The 22,396-nt window shown below is 43.9% G+C and overlaps 1 long non-coding RNA gene across 1 annotated transcript; it reads left to right on the forward strand.

Annotated features, from left to right (window-relative positions):
• Nucleotides 1-3,594: 3,594 nt before the first annotated feature.
• LOC139050602 (uncharacterized) lies at nucleotides 3,595-14,265 on the forward strand. The gene is made up of 4 exons (XR_011508968.1): nucleotides 3,595-3,999; nucleotides 4,992-5,096; nucleotides 7,807-7,951; nucleotides 14,156-14,265. It is a non-coding gene; the product is annotated as an uncharacterized lncRNA (long non-coding RNA).
• The last annotated feature ends 8,131 nt before the right edge of the window (nucleotides 14,266-22,396 follow it).

Genomic DNA, 22,396 nt, shown 5'->3' on the forward strand with positions numbered 1-22,396 from the left:
CGTCTGCTTGTCTTACTTGGCGATTTCAACTGCGTAAGCATGGCACGCGACAAAACCAGTGCGACGCCCTACCGAGATGCGAGTACAGCCTGTTTAAGTGACATAATTGATCGCTGTCATCTAGAGGATGTTGGTGATTGTCTCGGATGTGGTTCTGGCGTTCGGTTTACCCATTACCAAGGAACGAGTCACGCGCGTCTGGATCGGGCGTACGTATCTGTTGAACTGATACCGTACTGCGGCGAATACAGCGTACAACCAGTGCCGTTCAGTGACCATTGTCTTGTTGTCTTCCATGTAGGTAAAAGAAAAGGAACGAAAAGCAAATTTGTGTGGGAAAACTGGAAACTTAATGAGAAGCTTCTAAACGATGATATCTTCGTGGATCGCGTTACGTCGGCGATACACGAACTGCCAATGGCGGACAACGAACTTCTGGGAGCGAAGTGGGAAAGATTTAAGCAGGCAATGAAAATGATGGCAATTGAACGATCGGGCGCTATAAAGCAAAAGCAAAGGCTGCAGGAAAACACGCTGAGAGATGACCTAAAGTTTTTGATAATGCAAGAAGGAAAGCAGCCAGGCACTTGCACCGAAGAAATGCGCACCGTCAAGCAGAAGCTAGAGGCAATAGATACGGAGCGATATCGAGGAGCGATCGTGAGGGCGAGGGCACAGCGGCTGATAGCGGGCGAAATGCCCACAAAACGTGCTCTCGGCTTGGAAAAAAGGCACGCCCGCAAGAATGACATACCAAAAATAGAGTGGAACGGTGTAATCTACGTAGACAAAGGAAATATAGAAAGGGCCTTTTATGAATACTACAGCGGGCTCTTTGGTTACACCAAAGTAAGAACCGAAGACTTCAAGACCCGTTTCCTCTCTTTAATGCCGCGGCTTAGTGATGATACGAAAGAGAGGCTAGAACTGCCCATTTCAACAGAAGAAGTGCGGAAAGCCATAGAAGACCTCAACCCGGGAAAGTCCCCAGGACCAGACGGGCTAGTAGCAACGCTTTATAAGGCATTCAAAGATGATTTAGCACCGGTTTTGGCTACACTGTTTAATGAGGCTTATGACAAGGATATGCTTCCTCCTTCATTTTTAACATCCCATACAATTTTAATACCAAAAAGCGAAGATGAAGCTAGACTGCGACAGGTTACCGCTTACCGACCCATATCCCTGACTAATGTAGACTACAAGATCTTCATGAAAATTCTGGCTAAAAGACTCCAAGCCGTGATGCAAGAATTAGTGGGACCACATCAGACCTGTGGTATCAAAGGTCGCACCATATATACCAACATACACACAGCCCGGTCCGTGCTCGAGTGTTGCGATGCTTTGCATGAAAGCATCGCAATGCTCCAGCTCGATTTAGAGAAAGCCTTCGACAGGGTGCCGCATGACCTCTTGTTCTCTGTTTTAGAGCACGTTAATGTTGGATCAGTCATCTGCCAGGGCGTAGCCATGGCGTACAGAGGATGCACGACGCGGTTGTTAGTAAATAAGGGGGTGGGAGCGCGCATCCAAGTGCAACGCTCTGTGCGTCAGGGTTGCCCCCTGTCACCATTGCTTTTTTGTTTTATATTGAACCTTTTTGTTTGAGCGTTATTGAAAGCAACAGCGTTCATGGTTTTCGTTTGCATGCGGCGGAGGTCCGCATTCTCGCGTATGCTGATGACATTGCCGTATTCTGTGCTGACTACGAAAGCGTTCGTGTTGTGGTTCAAATTGTGAAAGACTTTTGTTCTGTGAGCGGGAGTGCTGTGAACTGGGCTAAGTGTTTGGGGTTCTGGCACGGCGACTGGCCCTTAACCCCAACGAATTTCGCAAACATGACTTGGACAGCAACCCCAGTAAAATATTTAGGAGTGCCGCTGGAGAATTATCGCGACAGTGAGCCATATTGGAAATGCCAAGTTGCTGAAATGCGTGAGAAGGCCGACAGGCTCAAAGGCTTCAGCTGGTCTATTTTCGCGCGTGCCACAATTTGTAACCTTTTTTTTTGTAACCAAGCTGTGGTATGTCTTGCAAGCAATACATTGTTCTCGCGTCAATGTGCAGAAGCTGCACCGTGTATTTGCGGTTTTTGTGTGGGGAAGCACTTGGGAGCGGACACGACGCACCAATCTGTTTCACCGCGTCCGCTCTGGAGGACTAGGTTTGGCCCATCTATATCTGCACCAGTTGGTTAACCGATTTATGTTTTTTCGTGACACGAATGACCCCTTTTTGCGAACTGTGTGTCAGGTTAGGTTGGGCAGGGTTTTGCCAAATTTGGTTGTTAGTTCGGAGAGTATGCAAGGGAGCATTTTTGGCTTCCTTAAAGAGGTGTACATGGCATGTCGCGTCTTGCAAGTGCGATTTTCGTTTGAATATTTGTCAGTGGTGTCGCGAAAGAAACTTTATAAGGACCTGTGTGAGGTCTTTCTTCCGGTACCGTTGTACAGGTCGTTGTACTGTGCAGGTCCATGGCAGTCAGTTCTAAAACGTGTGAAAAGAATGACTGTACCAGGCGGAGTTAAAAGTTTCTTCTTTAAGCTCCATACGAACACTCTTGAAGTCAAGACGTATTTGGAAGCGAAGGGTTTCTTTGTTCCTTGGGGAAATCATTGTTTCATATGCCGGAAGCCGGAAACTATTGAACATGTTTTCTTAGATTGTTGGGAAGCCCTTTTCTTTTGGGACATTCTCCAACGCACGATTAAAAAAGACTTACCGGTTGATGCTTTCGGAATTAGATTTCTGCCCGTCGAGAGTGAAGACGGGAGTCCTTTTGACATGATTATGATATTGGGCCTGCACAGTCTTTGGCGATCCAGGATGGCGGTCAGCCACGCAGACATTGATGCCAGGCCCATAAGACAGTATTTTTGTGAATCTGTTAGCAGAGCTATTGAAGGATACAAGATACAAGATCCAGTGCCTGAGTGGCTTCCAAGAATGGAAGCTTTGCTACACATGCGTGAATTTTAATCTCATCACGTAACCCCAAGTGAGGGTGACGTATTTTTAACATACGTGTTGTGTTCTTCGCGCGGACTGATTTTGTAAACTGACGTGTTGAAGTCGGCAATAAAGAAAAAAAAAAGGCGTGGTGCGGTGGTAAGATGCTTGACTCGGAATCGTGAGGTCCGCAGTTCAAATCCTGTGCGAAAGCTTTTTTTTTTTCTACTTTCATTTTTTTTGTATTAATAATTTTTCTTATCCTTAAAGAGGTGTCTGTCAATTTTTAATCAAATATATTGATCAGATGCTACAGAATTTTCGACTACAAGACGTCACACAACAGAGAACAGAACGACAGTCACAACGTCCCAAAATACGACAGACTGAAAATTTCCTGTTGTGTTATTCAAGTGGGTGAGACGTCTATAAGGCGTATACGCACATTGCCGTCCTCTTCATTAAAAGCAACGTTGCTGAAACACGTCGTACAAGACGCTGTACGACTCGCATAACATCGAAGTACAACGCCGTCACCATCCATGAGATCACCGAAAGCACGGTCGCTTTCGGTGGCGGCCTACAGATGGCAGCACAGGTAGCGCCGGTAAAGTTACAGGTGATATTATTTTGCCGTCTTCGGCCTTAGCTACATGTGAGTGCGCGCTGCATTGACGCCGTCCGATGCAGCTGTTTAATCGTGTGTACGCTGTGCCGAGAGTAATTGTGGTGCATTTTGTATTCATTGAGAATCACAAAACCCCTGGGACCGCGTAATGTAGCCCGCAGTATCCTTCGTGTGGTGCGCCGATGTCGAAGGTATGAGCCTTCGCCACTTTCTTTGTTCCGGGCTCCCGAAAAGGATCTCCTCCTCTGGCACTCTCGCATCGTGTCACACTGTACGGAAGAATTTGGTGAAAATTGTGCTCTTACGTCCTGTAGTTGATCCGCAATTCAACAGTGTGTGCGCCGGAAGGACGGTTGGTGCAGTCGATGCCGCGGCACCTGTGACGCTAAAAGGAGCGTTTTCCGAGTACGCCTAGAAAGGTAAGTCCGGCGCTTGCGCGCATTCTTCCTGTCTATGGTTCGTGAAGTGTGCGTTCTTGTACGTATCGCAAGATCCGTACAAGAACCGAATCCGAATGAGTAAAGCAGCAAGAATTATAAATGTGCTTTTCAAATGGTTGTTCTTCATGTCGCAGTGCACATTTAGCAAAAAGTTCCATGGAAATTGCCCTAAAACGTATTCATGTTACCAACAGCTCTATCTGTGGTTTATTTACTTTCACCTATGAAGCACGCTAGCGCGGGTGGTTCTTTGATCTAAATGGGCACAAAAATTCAAGCAAAGAAAGTTACTGCTTGTGTACATAATTTTTCATTGAGAAATGGTATAGGCATTTCCAGAAGTAGTACGTCGATGTGTCGTCTTCACAGCTAACAGCTGCGCGAGATAGCACCCGATTTCTTCGTCGACGCATGGCCAGATTTTCAGCTTGTATGGAAATTCGTCTGTTTATAGAGTGTCGTAAGATGACGTGTATTAGTGTCCTGTGTGTTTTCGTGTACTTGTAAAGGGTTCCGATCTTGCAGAGAAGCCGAAATTACAAAAGCAATGTTTCTTTTTAATCGAAAAATCTTTCTCTTTTCTGTATTGTCTCTCCAGAAAAAGAGGTGGTCTGTTGAAATTTTGAGCGCATCGTCCTTTGGGAGCAGTGCTTTGTTGCGCCGCATAAACAAATTAGATTTTGGAACGCTTTTCATGTCTTAAGGAATTTTTTGATAGTACAATTCACATTTCACGTTATACAGCTGTACGTTTGTGTGAACCTTTTCAAAGTAGATTCATGTTTGCTACAGTTCGATTTACGTGTTATTTAACCGCCTGTGATGTTACGGTCAGATATTTGCACAACCAGTTGCAGCTTCATGTAACTGGTTGTATGAGACTTTTTTCAAAATATGACGTGATCTTTTTATATCACAAGTTTGCAGTTTCAGCAGAGATTACAATAAATTAAGCATTTATTATTGTTTAGGGATGGCAAGATTTTGTGAACCAGAGGCACCTCCAGATATGCACCTGCGGCACTTCTGCAGCCTCAACAGCACGGCAAAGTACCTGATGTGCATGCTGTGACAAGGTGTGTGCAAAGCAGTTGCTGCCACTTACACGAGCTGCAGATTTTGTTGGTATCATCCATGTTTGGAAACTCTCCTGAATTTTCCGTGGGTTTACAAATGTGGGCTCATTTTACAATTTTATGGATGTCACTTTAGAAAGACAATGAAGTTGTGTTGGTTAAGATATTTTAAAGCTGTTGAGAGATTAAGGGCATGACATTGTTAAAATGCACGTAAAAATTAATTGCAATGGTACTTGTAATGGTTTATTATTAGCGATGCAATATCTCTAACGAGAACATCAGAGGGGCACTTGCTTTAGGGAAGTTTGGTCAGATAAATTCATGAAGCAGCGTAAAGCGGCAGCAGCAAACACGCTGTAAAAGCTCTGTAATCTAAAGAAAAAACAAAGTTGTCAGTTACAGGTTTCAAGTTCGCTGCTGCTTTTTGTGCTGCACGACAAGTTAAATAATGGTTGATAATGTGTGTGTGACGTAATAGTTCTGCGCAAACGCACGAGGTGGAGAGAAGTAATTATTAAAGGGAAAATCAGACATCGTAGCATTTGCTACAAAGGAAACCCGTATGTGTTCCTCAAAAGGAAAGCCACACAGTTGAAGAAAAATTCGTCCTGGTCCGGCACTCGAACCCGGGACTGCCACCTTACCGAGGCAGCCACTGTACCATCTGAGATAACCAGGTGGCTAGCACATGGAAGGGCGAAGTCGAATTAGTTGACAACACGAAGCAAAGGCAAGGGTTTGACGTAATATTTTTTTCCCCTTTATTAATTACCTCTCTACACCTTGCGCGTTTCCGCAGAACTATTACGTCACACCCTTGCCTTTGCTTCATGTTGTCGACAAATTCGAATTTGCCCGGCCATCTGCTAGCCGCCTGGTTATCTTAGATTGTAAAGCGGCTGTCCCGGAAAGACGGTGGTCCCGGGTTTGAGTTCCGGACCTGGACGGTTTATTTTTTTCAACTATGAGGCTTTCCTTTCGAGGAATCCGTACGGGTTTCTTTTGTAGCAATTGCTACGAGTGGGTGGATGTGCGATTTTCCCTTTATTAATAATGTGTGTGTGTATGCAACAATGGGGGTGCTGAGAGCAAGCTTTAAAATAATGTGTGTTATGTCCCCAACAAAGAATTTAGTGTCTGCAGCATTTTTACAAAATATTATGTTCACAGGTTGGCAGGTATGACATAATGTACGACAATAATGTACAACACTTTTGCTGTAGATGCCATATTCATAACGTCCCTTTTCTGTCTACTTGAATCGTATATTTAGAATTTGGCCCACCTTCAGTTTGATCAAGGTTCATAGGTAGCCCCCTCTGAAATAAATATAATTAGGAGCTATTGTAGATAAGCATGATATACCTACTCACTGTATTGTGACATATATTTTTAGGGACTGTGTTGTGAGGCATGCATATCCTTTTACCTGTATGTCTTGCAGCAGGTTGCCCGAGAATAGCATAAATGCTCTGCCCACCTTTATTATTATGCTTTCATGTAGACATCTAACATCTGTGCCCACATAGACTCCATGTTCTTAATTACATTTTTCTAAGTATTCACTGTTGTGCATTACATTATTGTGTTACATTACTGTGCATTACATGTTTTCTTTGTTTTATTTTGGAGGGGCTATTCATTTCTATAATAGTACAGAGAATAGGACTTCAAAACAAAAAACCACGAAAGGTGGCTTAAAAGTGTATGATGCTTGGAATTCTACATTCCATCCCCTAAAGCGCTACCAGTAATAAAACATTCCTAATTGTCTTTTTTATAAGCTAGCTGCCAGATACATAGTCCCATTATGAGAGTATGTTATTTTTTTTTCTTTGGTCTGACTTGTTTTGTTGAATGTTCTCCTTGTTAGTTCAGAATTTGTTTTCTTGCCACCTCATGCAATACTCCAACTGGAGACTATGAGCTATGTGTACAATAAATAAGTAAATTCCTAAAGCATGCAACAAACCATGCAGCATAGCATTTAAATGTTGCTAGTTTATAATGCTTCTCGAGTGCAGCGCAGCATGGAGCTTGAGGCTGATCTCTTCAGATGTAAAAAAAAATGCAGGTTATGAAAATTTGGTCCTACAAACTGCTGGTTACGCATGTCAGTCAGCCTGTTGCAGTGGTCACAAGTGAGAATGTAACCAAAAGCTGGGCGTGCTCGGCCATTTTGCATATGGCACAGGATAGAGCTTCGCCTCTGCTATTGCTTCTCTTATAATGATGGCCTCCGAGTATACATGCCGAGTTATGCTTCTGGGGACACTTATTAGTTAACCTTATCAGGTAATACCATTAGCCTTATGGGTGCTATAATGTTGCAGTGCCTGCAGGATGGCCAGCATTACAATACACATTAAAATTATTGTACAAGTCATGCAATGGTATCGAGATTGGCCCACCAAGTGACACCCTTTACTTACACTATACCTGGGATCAGCCCAGCTCACTCAGTCAGGGAGACATCCATGCATAAGGGGAGGGGTGTAGCAAATAGAGGGCGTTCGATTAATCTTTCTCACATAGATAGCTGATACATATAATGTTTCTTAAATTGGATGCTTTGTTGCTCAAAATGAAGTTACTTATGTGCATAATGTCAGCAATGCGATCCTATTTATGCCTACCGAAAGTTGCTTTGTTCACTGCCACTTTTTATATTGTTTCGCTTGTTATTCTAAGCTCACTTGTTTTATAGCTGCTATAGGTATGGCTGGACCTGGAGAAGAACTGTAAGCAGACCATGCTATGTTGCTGATCTGCGCTGATCTCCACATCCAAGTTGGTCCCGTGACAGTTGGGCGCCATTGTGCCTTGCTTCATTGACAAGGTGATATAATATGGTGAGCTTGTACTTCAATATCGGTATTGAAAATTATGTTAAGGAAAAAAGACAAGGATTGGTCTTTATGATAGACACACTCATGTTCTTTCTTTAAGGTGTTCTTTTGACACTGTTCTGCATGGACATATTTTTAGAGAATTATAACAGTCCTTTATTGCAAAGTGCCACGGCGCAAGTTTATGCGTTAAACTAGCACTCTTTCACCAAAAAAAGCCGTATTTAGCACACAATTCACAAGGAAAGAAAGGAGGCAACAGGACAGAGTGCTACTAACAGTTCAGTATTATAGCTCGCACAGTAATATTGTGCAAAAGGTGAAAGGGGAAGAATAGATCTGAATACATATTGTTCGCACAGAAACGAAAAGGATGCATCACATGGTGAGTGTGACATTTGTTTTACAATGATAAGAAGCAGTCTCACTGTCTAGTAATTCTCTGCATGGGGAGCTAGTTCTAGGTTCCTCGTCATACATATAAGAAAAGTTTCAGATATCTCTCCAGCGCTTTTGTCTTTTTGTTTTGTCACGATCAAGCAGCTTTTAAACATAGGTGCATGTGCACCGAGAGTAGTGCACTACCACTGCTAACTGACCCACACATCAAGTTTGCTTGGTCACGCTGCCAGTCATTTATACATTTGCCGGTTTATCCGATGTAGCCTCTACTGCACGAAATGGTATGTGATAGACACTGCACCTGTGTACTGTACGTGCTTTCTTACATTATTTTTTTCACAGATAGTGATGCAGGCCTTTTCATTATTTACATGCCTACACAACAAACGAAGCATTATCTGTGCTTAGAAAGAATTGTAGGAAAATCCAGCATGAGGCAACTGTTCTCAGCACGAAACAAACTTGATTCGTTGGTTTTCGTTCATTATTGCGATCACACTAAGGCAGACAAGCTTGTAGGCTGTGCTTCTGCAATTTGTACAGCACACTGACAGCACTGGTGTGGGCCTCATCTGTGGGCTGACTGATGGCACCTTCTACGGCGCAGACCACTTGTGTTGGGCGAGGCACCAATGTTGACGTTTGTTCCCTTGTGCAAAACAGCAGTCCTAGGTTTAGAGTAGTTGTAGGAAGACAAGGTAAACATAACTTCCATGGCTTGAGTGGGCTCATTTCTCTTGGGGCATCTAACTTTTTTTCTTGCAACTGTGCAGAGGTGCTTCCCTAGAGTCAGCGGGAAAATGGCATAGAGTTGTGCATTCGGGAACTCCTTAACAATGATCTGCCGTAGTTAGGGCCTTGCGAAAATGCACTGTCTGCCAAGTGGTAGAAGGTGCATTATTCAGCCACAGATTTCCTGTTGGCATGATAGCACTCGTGCTGTCAGTAATTTCTTGGCTTGCCGAATTATCTTGAGGCCCCACGCTGATGATGCTACCGATGTCTTCGTGTGCAGATTTTCAGGATGAGGTTTTTTGCTTTGCAAATGTTGTTGAAAGGTAGGTGGTGCTTACAGGTAGCTATTCTAAATATTAGTGAAATGAATTGGCCCATCTTGCTTCGTCAAACATCGTCACGCCGACATCAGTTGCACAAACAAAAAACCTGGCCTACTTGCAGCGTCGTGCACGAAGAAACAAACAAATCAGCTGCTGGATTGTCTTGGCATCGCATACTAAGCTGAGACCGGAACTGCTGTAGCTACAAACCAGGCAGAAACGATGATGATGAGCAGGGATTTGTAGTAGCGCCACTTCGTGGGGCACCAAGGAGGCTTCGTTCAAAACAAAAATGGCGTTCAGCAAGTAGAATCATGCCACGGTGAGAGTCGGTGCATGGTGCTCTCGATCAAGTTGGCTCAAGGAGTGTCCGAAAAATCAGACGAGAGGTTGCAAGGCGTCCGAATTTTCGGAAGTTGTTATATATTATGGTCCATGGGGAGAATGGTGGTGCCGTGAAGCAGACCGAGTACTCATGTCCGGAAAATCAGTCGGCGACTGTACCTATACCTATGTGTCTATGTATACCTAGGTGCAACAGTGTTTGCTATGATCTGTGCCAGAATTGCTGTTGCCCGTAGATGCCCAGCATGTCGGGTGTCAAATTGTAAAATACCTTGCAAAAGTGATCTACGGAAAAATACCGCTTCTGCTATATTTCGCTTTTGCAAAAAATTTAGCGGCTGCTGGCACCTACCTTACTTTCTTTCTTTCTTTATTGATTTATTTAAGACAATGAACAGATTGTCTTAGGGGACATGGCTAAAGGCAAAACATTTGCCTGACTAGGCCGTGCCACCCGTACATTGGCAGCAACATGACAGTGGCAGGCTTTCAGGAGGTCACACATGAAATTAAAGTAGTACACATTTTCAACACTTGAGTACACAATTCGCGTAAGAAGAAAGAAAAAAAAAGGTTAAAGTTTATACAGTTTTCTAATCAATTGAAGCACAACAACGACAGGGAAAAAAAAAAGTATGTACGAAATTTTCCATACCTGTAGCTGAAAGGTTAAAGTTTACACAGTTTTCTAAAAACAACAAGAAACATGAACAAAATTTTCTATACCTGTAGTTCAACCTTTCTATTAGTCTTCGGATAGTAACAATTCTTTTACCGTTTTCTTAAAGCTTTGCTTTGAAATTCCAGAATTTAGCAGGTCCAATACCAAGGGGTAGTCGTTTAGAAGGTTAGGAAGTTGAACTGCTAGTTTTTGATCTCCGTATTTCGTTCTGCAACGTGGTTTTCCTATCAGAGTTTTTCTGAGGTTATAGTTTGTCGTTCTGCCATGATATTTACTTTGGAAGGAACATTTGTCTTCCCAGAATTGCCGTGAAATTTCGAGGAATAATTTGTAAGTGTGAAGTTTTGATGCTGTTAATATTTTATATTTGTTATAGTATAGTTTAGTGGTATCAGTACGTTCTAAGTTACCTATCGCGCGCAGTGCGCGGTTTTGGAGTGTTTGAATTGATTTTAAGTTAGTTTGTGTAGTGGTTGACCAAACTAGCAAACAATACGTTAATCGAGAATGTATCAGCGCGTTGTAAATATTGCGCTTCACATTTATCGGTAGCAAATATCGCAACCTATTTAGCACACCGACAGCACGAGCGATATTTTTTCTAAGAACGTCTACGTGCGGTGACCAGGACATATTTTCATGGAATATAACTCCTAAAAATCTGGCTGTTGTTGCCTGTTCGAGGTTGACCTTCTGAAAGTGGAGTGTTATCTGAGGGTGGATTATTGTTCCTTTTGATTTAAACACTAGATACTTAGTTTTAGTTATGTTTAATTGGAGTTTATTCGCATTTAGCCACAAGCTTAGTTGCTGTAACCAGATGTTAGCTTGCTCAAAAAGATTTCCTATTTCCCTTCCTGAGAAGAACACGTTAGTATCATCCGCGTATAATATAATATTGGAACAGCCTTGAATATTGACAATATCATTAATATAGAGTAAGAATAAAACAGGCCCCAAGACGGATCCTTGCGGCACGCCGTACTTAATGTGCTGAATTTCGGAACTAACTCCATTTATTGTTGTGTACTGTGTTCTAGAGGTCAGATAGCTTTTTATTAAGGATAATGCGACACCACGAATTCCATAAAGAGGTAGCTTTTTCAAAAGGACATCGTGTTGCACGCAATCGAAGGCCTTCCTAAAATCTAGAAAGATACCTAGAGTTAACATTCGGTTTTCTATGTTGTCAAGGATTTGTTCCTTTATTTCAAGTAAAGCGGTTTCTGAAGATTTAGCCTTACAGAAACCATATTGCTCCTGAGCTATTATGTTATACGTGTTTAGAAACTCACAAAGTCTTCTATTAATTACATGCTCAGCAATTTTCGCGAAGACAGAAAGAACGGATATTGGCCTGTAGTTATTCATGTCGTTAACTGGGCCACTCTTATGAATGACTGTCACTCGGGCTAGCTTCATCCTGTCTGGAAACACACCGTTGGAAAGAATTAAGTTACAGATATGTGAAAGAGGCGTGCTTACAATTTCACTGACGGCTTTCAACGGCTTCACTTTTATATCATCTTCACCTGAAGCACAACTGTCTTTCAACGATAAAATTATTGTTTGTATCTCGTGCTGCTCAGTAGGCGCCAAGAACAGCGTAGAAGAACATCGATTTAATATATATTCCGTGCAAGAGACGTGTATCATTTTGTGAGGACGCACCAGCATCAATAAAATGAGAATTAAAAGTATTTGCAACCTCAGTATCTGACAATTCACTATGCTGAAATGCAACTTTTCTTGGGATAGCGCCTTTGTTAATTACTTCATTGATCGCTTTCCACATAAGATTTGAATTTCCCATGATAGCAAAAAACTTGTTCGCGTAATATTCTTGTTTAGAGCGTTTAATATCGGAATTCAATTTGTTACGCTCAGATTTGAAAGACCGAAAGTCATCTTCGCTTCTGCTACTCAAAAAGATTTGGAAGAGCTTGTTACGACATTTTATCCTGTTATAGAGGTCACGAGTTATCCAAGGCTTTCTAGCTTTGTTGTGTTTTTTAAACTTCTTAAGTGGGAAAGATCTGTTGTATAACAACGCGAAGGTAGATATAAAAACATTGTAAGCCTTGTTTACATCAGTTTCCGCGGTCACTTCGTCCCACCGATAACCAGAGACTAGTTCAACAAATTTCCTAACACTTTGTTCTGAATAAATTCTTTTTAAGCTTTCAGGGCATATATTGGATGGCTGTCTATGAGGTAGCAGACAGTATATAGGCAAGTGATCACTAAGATCGCACATCAAGACTCCTGCCCTTACATATTCAGCAGAAAAACTCGTCACACAGAGGTCAAGTGTTGTCTGGCTTGTAGGTGTGATGCGAGTAGGCACGTTGATGACATTTGAACACCTGTATGATTCAAAAGTTTCCTGAAAACGCGTATATTCTAGGTTGTCTGGGCAAGCATCTATATTAAAATCGCCCATTAATATTGTTTCAAGTTTAAGTTCGGTGCTGAGTTCTAATAATTTTTCAGTAAATTCTAAAAACTTGCACATGGATCCAGATGGCGGGCGGTACACTACCGAAATCAAGGTGTTCATGCACTGAAGACGTATACATTCATAGCATTCGTTAACAATCTTGAGCTCGGGGATTATACTGTACGACAAACCAGAACGGACATAAATAGCAATTCCTCCTCCTAGTTTTTTCGTTCGGTAAACAGAGATGCAGTCATATCCAAAAATAGAAGCGCATTCATCCTCTGATGTAAACCACGTTTCACTAAAACAAAGCAAATCGAAGCAGTGTTGCAGCTCAGACAGATACAAACTGACTTCATCAAACTTATTTCTCAAACTTCGCACATTAAAATGAAATATTGAAAGTGGACATTGGTTCTTGAACGACGCGACGTCCCCAGAAAATTTGAATTCCAGGGTCGCCATTGTGGTTTAGTAAACATAACACATCTTTTGCTATCACGTATGCCGCCATCACTTCGAGGCTGTAAGACTGGCCAGATCCTCCTCGCCGCGTATGACAACAGCTCGGTCGCCGCTCCTTTTTCGCACCAAAACTTTACCGTTTGAGTGCCAGACGTATGCGTATCCTGAGGTCTGGGCCAAATACCATATAAAAGGCTTTATATGGTCTTCGCATGGCCAGGGCCTTCTACTTTTGTGAGTTTACTTATCTCGAAATTTACCCCGGTTTTTATAACTTCAAGTTGGCGGGATCCCTAGTCTCCTTTAACGTGTACCCAATAGACCTTACATGGGGGTTTTGGCATTTCCCTGCCATCTAAATGCAGCCATTGTGGCTGGGATTCAATCCCATGCCCTCTGTCTGAGCAGCGCAATGTCAAAGCCAGTACACTACGGTATTTTGCTGGCAGACGGGTTTAGTTTCTGAATAATTTATTATCTCAACCTGTCGGTGTTGTTTTTAAAGGTATTTCATGTTTGTATTCTGTTGCTTCAATACTAGTAATTATTGTTAATCAAACGATGTGTCCATCTTTTTCCTATAAGACTTGCTTCAATCGCCTGCTAATTATGACAGCTTATTCTCCCACAGTAATCCATGTTCCCTTGAAACATAGGCAGTGCATGAAACCACATATTTTTCAATAAGATGTATTCGTTATCTTCTATGACTGGAATGCTGAACCTTTCTTATCTGTGAGAACATAGGCAAATTTGCCTATGTGCTAACCTGTTGCATGAGTCAAGATAAATTATTGGCTTTACTTTTTCAGGTGCCCTGCTCGCTCTCACCCAAGCAACCCACTCCAGCGGTCTTCTCTCGGCAGACTGGATGCATCGAAATACCGTTAGAAGGTCCAATAAACAGTGCTTGAGACATTTATGACATGCTTTTATTTAGGCCGGAGGACTTCAGGCTTAATGAAAGCTCAAGTGGGTGTACAGAAATACCTACGTAAAGTATACTTGTCTTTTTCACTTACAAGTACATGCCAATACTTTGCCTGACATTTTTCACCCCAAAATTACACGTTACTGTGGATTTGTGTACAAACCATTACAGCAAGAAGCACTGCGTTAAGACGAGTACAAGTAATCAAACATATACTAAACTAGCAAGAATTACATTTGCATACTTGTAGTATAAATATGAAAAGGAGGTACAATCTTCTTCAGGGTGCATTTTCTTGTAGGTCATACATTGGGAACGTACTCGTGGGTCATACAAAACTTGTTCATAATGTATCACATCAGTGTTGGTAGTGCTAATCAATTTATGCCGAAAATTGTGTTCATCTTCGTATCAAGCAATGTACCAGGCAAACCTACATATGAAAGTGGCTTCTTGTTGCGAACCTAATGCAGATCTTCTCTTCAATGCTGATCGCAAATACACAAGTGCACAAAATATGTGTAAAGAGTAAATTATATTAAGCAACATCAATCCATTCTGAAAGGACCTGGTATGAATGTAGCAAAAAATAGGTCTGAACAGGGGCAAACAGGTCTGGGTTAGATAGGACGGGATTAAACGGGTCAGGATTAAACAGGATTTAAACGGGTCAGGATTAAACAGGATTTAAACGGGTCAGGTTTAAACAGGATTTAAACGGGTCAGGTTTAAACAGGAACAAACGGGATTTAAACAGGTCAGGACTGAACAGGATCAAACGGGGTCCCGTTCCATAACCCTATTTGATGAAACCCGTTTGAAAACAAATAGGATTTTCTAGTAGGGTAGGGCAGAATGGTTCAGGATAAAGCCGGTCTGCAGCGAGCAGCACGGCCATGCTGCAGCACGTGAGCCCGAGCACGCCCTGCGGCGTTGTCCTGCGCAAAGCAAACGCGGCCTTACGCACTGCAGTCTACAGTTGCACGTCACTGCGGGGGGTCCTCTATGCATGGCCTCTGAGCTTTGCATGTGTTTACAGGCTTTGCTCCAGCCTTCCCATTCACATGGAAAGAGCGTAAGTTTAGCGGTGGACTCACGCATGCTCCAGTTTTCTTTAGTCCAAAAGCGCGGTAATGAAATGGGCATATTTATAGAATTTTTATTAACTGCTTCACTAAAGCTTCCCCTGACCTTGCCTAGAAGGTCTTCGGTGGATCTGCATAATTTTTAGAGTCCATGTCACAATAAAATAAATATATGCAATTACACTTCGCTCATGCAATTTGTGCGTAATGATAAAAAAAAATACACCGATGACTACAGAACAACCCTATCGACATGGAGTGAGCGCCGTTTTTGGAAAGGGCTCGGCTATTTTGATAATTATTGGGGATATGTGTTTGTGATGGCCAGTATACTGTAGCACGGTGTTACAATAGACGAAAGGATCTTTATGGACGATCTTGGCCATTCCAACTATTTTTCATGATAGTGTGGTTCAGAAAGCTGAGTGCAAGCCGCACCTGATGCATTTCGATGGGGGCCGAATGAAATATCGCTAGGACACATACAGTTTGGTGCGTACTAAAGAACTTCACGATGACGAAGTTATTCTGCAAAGTCCTTACTTCTACCTTCTGCCCATATCATAGTTTCGACGAGTAAACCTAGAAATTACTTAAAATTATTTTCCTGCGGCGCAATATGAGGCGTTCACCTTAGTCATGTGCTTGCAGCTGCACGTACTTTAGGGTAATGAATATCCTAAAGCACACCTCACCGGTACACTTTTACCATCGGAGTGATACGAAGAGCTCAAACGTTAAAACTCGTATAACCGATCAGTGCACATGGACTCGGCGGCTCGCTCAAAAGCTGCGCGCACCGCTGCTGTGTAGAAGTTGCCGGCAGCGAAAGTTACCGCTTCCGCAGCCACTGATCAAATGAGTAATCACATCGGTGAAAGGCATTCAGCGCATGACACAGCATTGTGTTACTTGACACTCAGAAAAACGCGTCGCGCTGCTCTCTGATCTTTCTACTATCTTCTTCATGTGGACGATCGTCGATTCTTAATGCAAATGCAGCACGTGATGAGTAACGATACTGTGCATTCCCATTAATGCATGAGCATTAGACCCATCCGGTCAGAGCCAAAAAGCAAAGGGTTCTGATTAGTTTATTTATCGTCCAATCTATTACGATTAGTTCTACTTACGAGTTAGCACATATATACTCACGTCTATAAGGTTGAGGTCTCCGTCGTCTTGCAAATAGGAATAGATCTCATTTGCATTTGCTGTGTGGAAGCTGTATACAAACAGCAGGATAACTTGCAGGTACTGCGGGATCATTACTTGCAGCATGGCAAGAGAAAATAAGGAATTTTACAAAGGCATAAATTTATCGTCGCTATCGCGGTAAGGCACCAATGCGATTCTGTTCAGGATATAGTGATCTGTGTTCTCTGCGTTGACTTCTTATAGAAAAAGAGCATGAAGGTCACATGATCATCACGTGTTGCATTTATATTTCACGCAGGAAGTTTCGCGGAGTTCTCAAATTGGAACAAGAAGATTGAATTGCCAGTGACGCACGAACGCTAATGTCATGCTGTCAATAAACGAAGACTTATCCTGTGTGTCGTACGCCATGTGCGCGCTGGAAATGCGTGCAAAATATTACAGACATTTAAAAGGAATGACATTTTTCAAAGGTATGAAGCATCAGCCTATTTACCATAAATGTAGAAAGAAGACACCCCTGGTTCATTGACCACTAGGTCTGCTGTGCAGCAGCTACCTTGTTGGTGCGTTTCCGAAATTTCAAATTTTATCACTCCACCTAAGCAGCTCCACGTCCTGTCCTACAAGGAACGCCAACTTCACTACTCAATTTGATTAGATTTGCGCCTGTCATTAGCTTCTTTTTTGTGTGTAACCAAGCCAGTTAGTAACAGCCAGTAGAAAACAGTTAGTAGCCAAGAAGGAGCTCACGTGTCGTGGCGGCACGTCCGCGGAATAGTACTTGTTGTACTTCAAGATAATTTGGGTCCGAATTCACGAAATGCTCTTATGCTAAGATTATTCGTCAGAGACAGTTTCAAGCAGTCCCAATGCTGGACATATTATTAGCGAAGGCAGCCAGCCAATTGAAAGAACACTTAGAAACGAAAACCTTTGTGAATTCGGCCTCTCGCTCTTTTCGAAAAGCAGATAGGGCATGTAAAGGGTAAATACACTGGGACGCATTTTAAAGCTCATCGCTGATGATTCCGTCAGCCTGCTTCTTCACTATAGCTGTGTAACGGTTGCGCCCAGGCGCTTTGAGCAGGCTACGAATGAGGTATTACACACCTCTACGATCGACTTCCCTAAGCATGTGCCGCCTCCTTGTGGGGGAACCTATCAACGGCATGTAAAGAGTCAGCATCGCCGTATTTGATGCATGTCATCCGTCGCGAGCTAGATGCTATGGCTCCAAGAAGTCGCGGTCGACAGTGGCAAGAAAACACATCCATTTCTTGCATTGAAGCAGTCGTCCTCCAAGAGATTGAAAATGTCAACCTCCAGCTTGCTATTTGCCAGCTGTCGAATCCTTTAGCTATGGCCTTTGCTGCTACTCTTGCACCGAGACAAAATGAAATCCGAGGATATTACGGGAACACTGCACAGCAGACATATTTACATCGTGCGTTCTCAGTCCGGACCCATCTCCCGCCTTCACCGCAGCCGCTGGTCCTCTTCACGAGTAACATACACAGACTGTCGCTTCGAGCGTACCTTACCACACTGATCTTACCAATGGACCTCACCACATGGAGGGACACTTCCAGCCGTTCACCCCCACCACAACACCGCCAATGCCTTTCACCTCCATCTCGACGATTCTCGTCGCCACCCTCTTCTGACCATGTGCCCGGAAAACTATATAATGAAGGTATTCAGCTGAAGCTGCACAAATGACGCGCACTCCAAAACCAGTGTTGAGCCTTAGTCCAAGACCATACTTAATCGAAGTTTTTGAAGGTATATCTGTTATATCCATCATTGATACCGGAGTGCAAGTGTCAGCAATGTGCTCTGATCGCTGCTGTCGTCTTTCGAAAGTTCTGATACCTGCTGAGTCACCTGTCGTCACAGTTGCCAACGGCAGCACCACAGCCGAACATAATCTGTGCCACCCGCGTTACCGTTACTGTGGTAACGCGGTTATCCCAGTTACCACTCAAGATCTGTTTTTCTCATTGCGTACATTACATTCTACATATATTACATTACAGTCTACAAGTACATTGCGCACTGATAGACTGTTCAACCGGTGTTCTCTGCTTCAACCTGCCTGAGGGCTCTGCCGGCACTGCGGCAAACCAGTCCCAACTTCAGTGGGTAGAATTCGTTCAGCTCAAACCTAATGCTTAAACCTCACCGCAAGTCACCATCGCCTACTCTCTTTACACGGGCACCGACGACGTCGACGTCGACGAATAGTTGGCGTTGTACGAGCGCGTGAGCGGCCCCAGCATGTGGAATCTCACACGTATGTTGCTAATGTTATAATATTCATGCGAAGAACCGCGAAGGTTTGATTTAGGATGCATCGATCCGACCTTAGGACTTCTGACACTTGCAAAGAGAAGCTACGCTATTGTTTCCGAGGACCTGTTAGACGCAAGTTATCAGCGAGAAGGCGGTCGGTAAGAGCGGACTGTGCAGCGCCATTAGCCATGGCCGCAGAATAGATGTGACGTGCACTACGGAGATTCAGATCCGTATGTGGCGCACCTAGTCAGCCGCTGCTAAAGCCCCTCAATCTCCCAAAGTAGCGCCATTCACTTCTCTCCTCCTCCGCTCGGCGCGGCCTCGACGGTGGCGCCACCGGCAGTGGGCCTGCCGTAGCAGACGACGGCTAACACGCTACGGGAGGAAATCCGCGGAAAAGTTCGTTCGAGTCCTGCGGAGCAGTTTTTTCAATCTAGATCTTGCTTTGTCAGTCGGTAACTGGCCTTAAGAATGTCGTGTCGGATTTGCGGAAGAAATAGAGAAAAGCACCATTATTCAAGGCGTATTTAAGGCGTAAAGCGCGCGCACGTTGAAAGTTCGTGTTGCTGAAACACGACACAAGCACGCGGTGTGCTCAGACACGCGAGTAATTACCAGAGTTTCAGGTTTTGACAGCGCGAAAGTATGTGCACGTGGTTTCGTAGGTTAATTTACGTACCTGCAGGATGCTTTTGTTCGGCCGGCGCGTGAGAGATCCCGACTGTCTGCGGTCAGCAATGCCTGGCAGCAGGGCCGTTTCTGTTCCGCGCCTTTTACAGATGTACGTAGCTCATGCACAGGTTGTGGTGGCCATGAGCAACGTTTTCACACATAGGCGGTATAGATAATTTTAACAACTTACCAGCATATGAAATCGTTATTTATTTATTACAGTGCAAATGGTTAGAATTTGATAGAAAAGAAAGAAGGAACTTGATGGGACAACTGGAAAGAGGTTCAGAAAATAATTATCCCCCTCCCTCATTGGCACCAGCAACACTTTTGTTGAAGTGCTAATTTTATCTCTGTATACTAAGTGCGTCTGTATTCTTTTGCGTTGTAAGTTTTCACAAGGAAGCAGTGTTGCGTTAACTGGAAAAGTCAAGGCACACAAGACAGAAGAAAAGTTGATTCTTGGGTTTTACATCCCAACACCACGATCTCATAAGGCACGCCATAATGGGGGCCCTGGATTAATTTTTTTTTGCAGCTGGGGTTCTTTAACGCACCCCCAATGCACTGGACACGGGCCCGTTTTGACACGGGCGTCAAAAGAAGAGGTTGGAGGAGCCGTGGCACTTACTTTACAAAGCCGCGCGTTCTTTGCCACTTGCTCGAAGTCAGCCCGCCCGATCTTGTGAAACCACACTTTTCTTCGTTTTGCGTTGCGCCCGGCGGATGGTAAAACAAAAAGCTTTTTGCCGTCACTGGGTCTGTTGTGGCAACCGTAGGCGCAGCAGCACGGCATCGCAATTAAGCACTCGGCCCTAACACATCGTATAAAACTACCGCGCTCCTTCAAACCGCCTGCCGTACTTCGTCGCGGAGGCCCAAAAATGGGGGTCGCAGGCCCAAGATTGGGGGTCGCAGCGTGCTGGAAAGAAAAGATATACAAAAGCGCGGCGCCTGCTCTGCGCCGGAAAGAAAAAAATATACAAAAGCGCGGGGCCCGCTTTCACGTGACACAGATTGGCCAATGGGGGAGCGGAGGAGGCTGGGGCGACAGGAGGAGTGGAGGAGGAAGCGCCTGGGTGAGCGGGGTGGCGGAAAGGTCTAAGAATGGCGCTACTTTTGGAAAATTGAGGGGCTTTAGCCGCTGCGCAAACTGCATCTCCATATAGCCTTTCCCACGTCTGCGCGATCGGCAATACGTAGCACCTCCGTTGCAGAACGTTCCCCTGACACGAAAAAAAGACCTTCGCAGTGCTGTTGTCACAGTCACCAACAAATGTGCGGGGCTCCACCTCCAGAACACGCAAGTTCTTCCTGAAGGGGTAACAGTCTGGGTGCTGTCCCCACTGAATAACTGGGTGCTCTCTATGGCAACAACTGATCTACCATCTGACTATTATTAAACTTTGGCATCATGCAGCTCTTGTCAAGGCCTTTTTTTCAGAAATGATAGCTATTTACATGCATTCAGTCCACTGTGACGCCCATTCAATCCACATTGGCAACGCTCCTTTTATCCACAGCAGGACTTAGCACGTGTCAAATTAAAAGTCAAAAATCAATTCTAGGGTTTCGTGTGCTAAACTCCCCATATGAATATGAGGCCTGCCGTAGTGGGAACTCCGGCCTAATTTTGATCACCTACCGTCATCTACTGTGGACCCAATAAAAACCCCACCGACGTTTGCGCACTTGGACCCCATCGAAATGCAGCCGCCACGGCCGGGACTTCTTCTCGCGATATGTTTTTCAGCAGCGCCACGGCAGATACATTAGGCGACAGAAGTGAGTGTACGTGTCAACAAATGTACGTCAATCCATAAGAAGAGACATGAATAACAGGCTCTCCAAAGACATCGTGCAGCCCTCCTGAAATATGCGAACGTCACTCGTTGTACCTAAAAAAAACGGGCATACCTCTAGCTTCTGCGTCAGTCTGCCATGTGAACAAGAATACAAAAACTGAATTCTATTTTCTTCCACGAATCGATGACGTACTGGCTTGCTTAAGTGATTTCACTTATATTTCTCATAGACTGATTCCACTATATTAATATGAGACACCCCTTAGTGGTAATGTCGGCTTAATTTTGATCCCCTACGGTCACCTATTGTGCACCAAATGAAGACCACACCGACGTTTCTGGATTTTGACCCTATCGAAATTCGGCCGCCACGGCCGCGACATCTTCCCGTGACCTGTTTCTTAGCAGCGCGAACGGCAAAGCCATTAAGCAACAGAAGTGAGTGCACGTGTCAACAGCTGTGCATCAATTCATAAAAAGAGACATGGATAACAGGCTCTCCAAAGACATCGTGGAGCACTCCTGAAATATGCGAACGTCACTCGTGGTAGCTAAAAAAATAGAACCGGCATACCTCTAGCTTCTGCGTCAGTCTTTGCCATGTGAACAAGAACACAAAAACTGAATTCTATTCTCTTCCACGAATCGATGACGTACTGGATTGCTAAAGTAGTTTCACTTATATTTCTCTTCCATGGTTTCCACCTTATGAATATGAGAAACGCTGTAGCTGGAACTCCGGCTTAATTTTGATCACCTACGGTCATTTATTGTGCACCAAATGAAGACCACACCAACGTTTTTGCATTTCGACCCCACGGAAATGCGGCCGCCACGGCCGAGATTTCTTCTCGCGGCCTGTTTTTCAGCAGCGCTACGGCAAATACATTAGGCAACAGAAGTGAGTGTACGTGTCAACAAATGCACGTCAATTCATAAGAAGAATAACAGGCTCTCCAAATACATCCTGAAACCCTCCTGAAATATGCGAACGTCACTCGTTGTACTTAAACAAACGGGCATACCTCTAGCTTCTGCGTCAGTCTTTGCCATGTGACCAAGAATACTAAAACTGTATTCTATTCTCTTCCACGAATCGATGAC

This window comes from Dermacentor albipictus, chromosome 10, assembly GCF_038994185.2.
Source record: "Dermacentor albipictus isolate Rhodes 1998 colony chromosome 10, USDA_Dalb.pri_finalv2, whole genome shotgun sequence".
NCBI lineage: Eukaryota > Metazoa > Arthropoda > Arachnida > Ixodida > Ixodidae > Dermacentor > Dermacentor albipictus.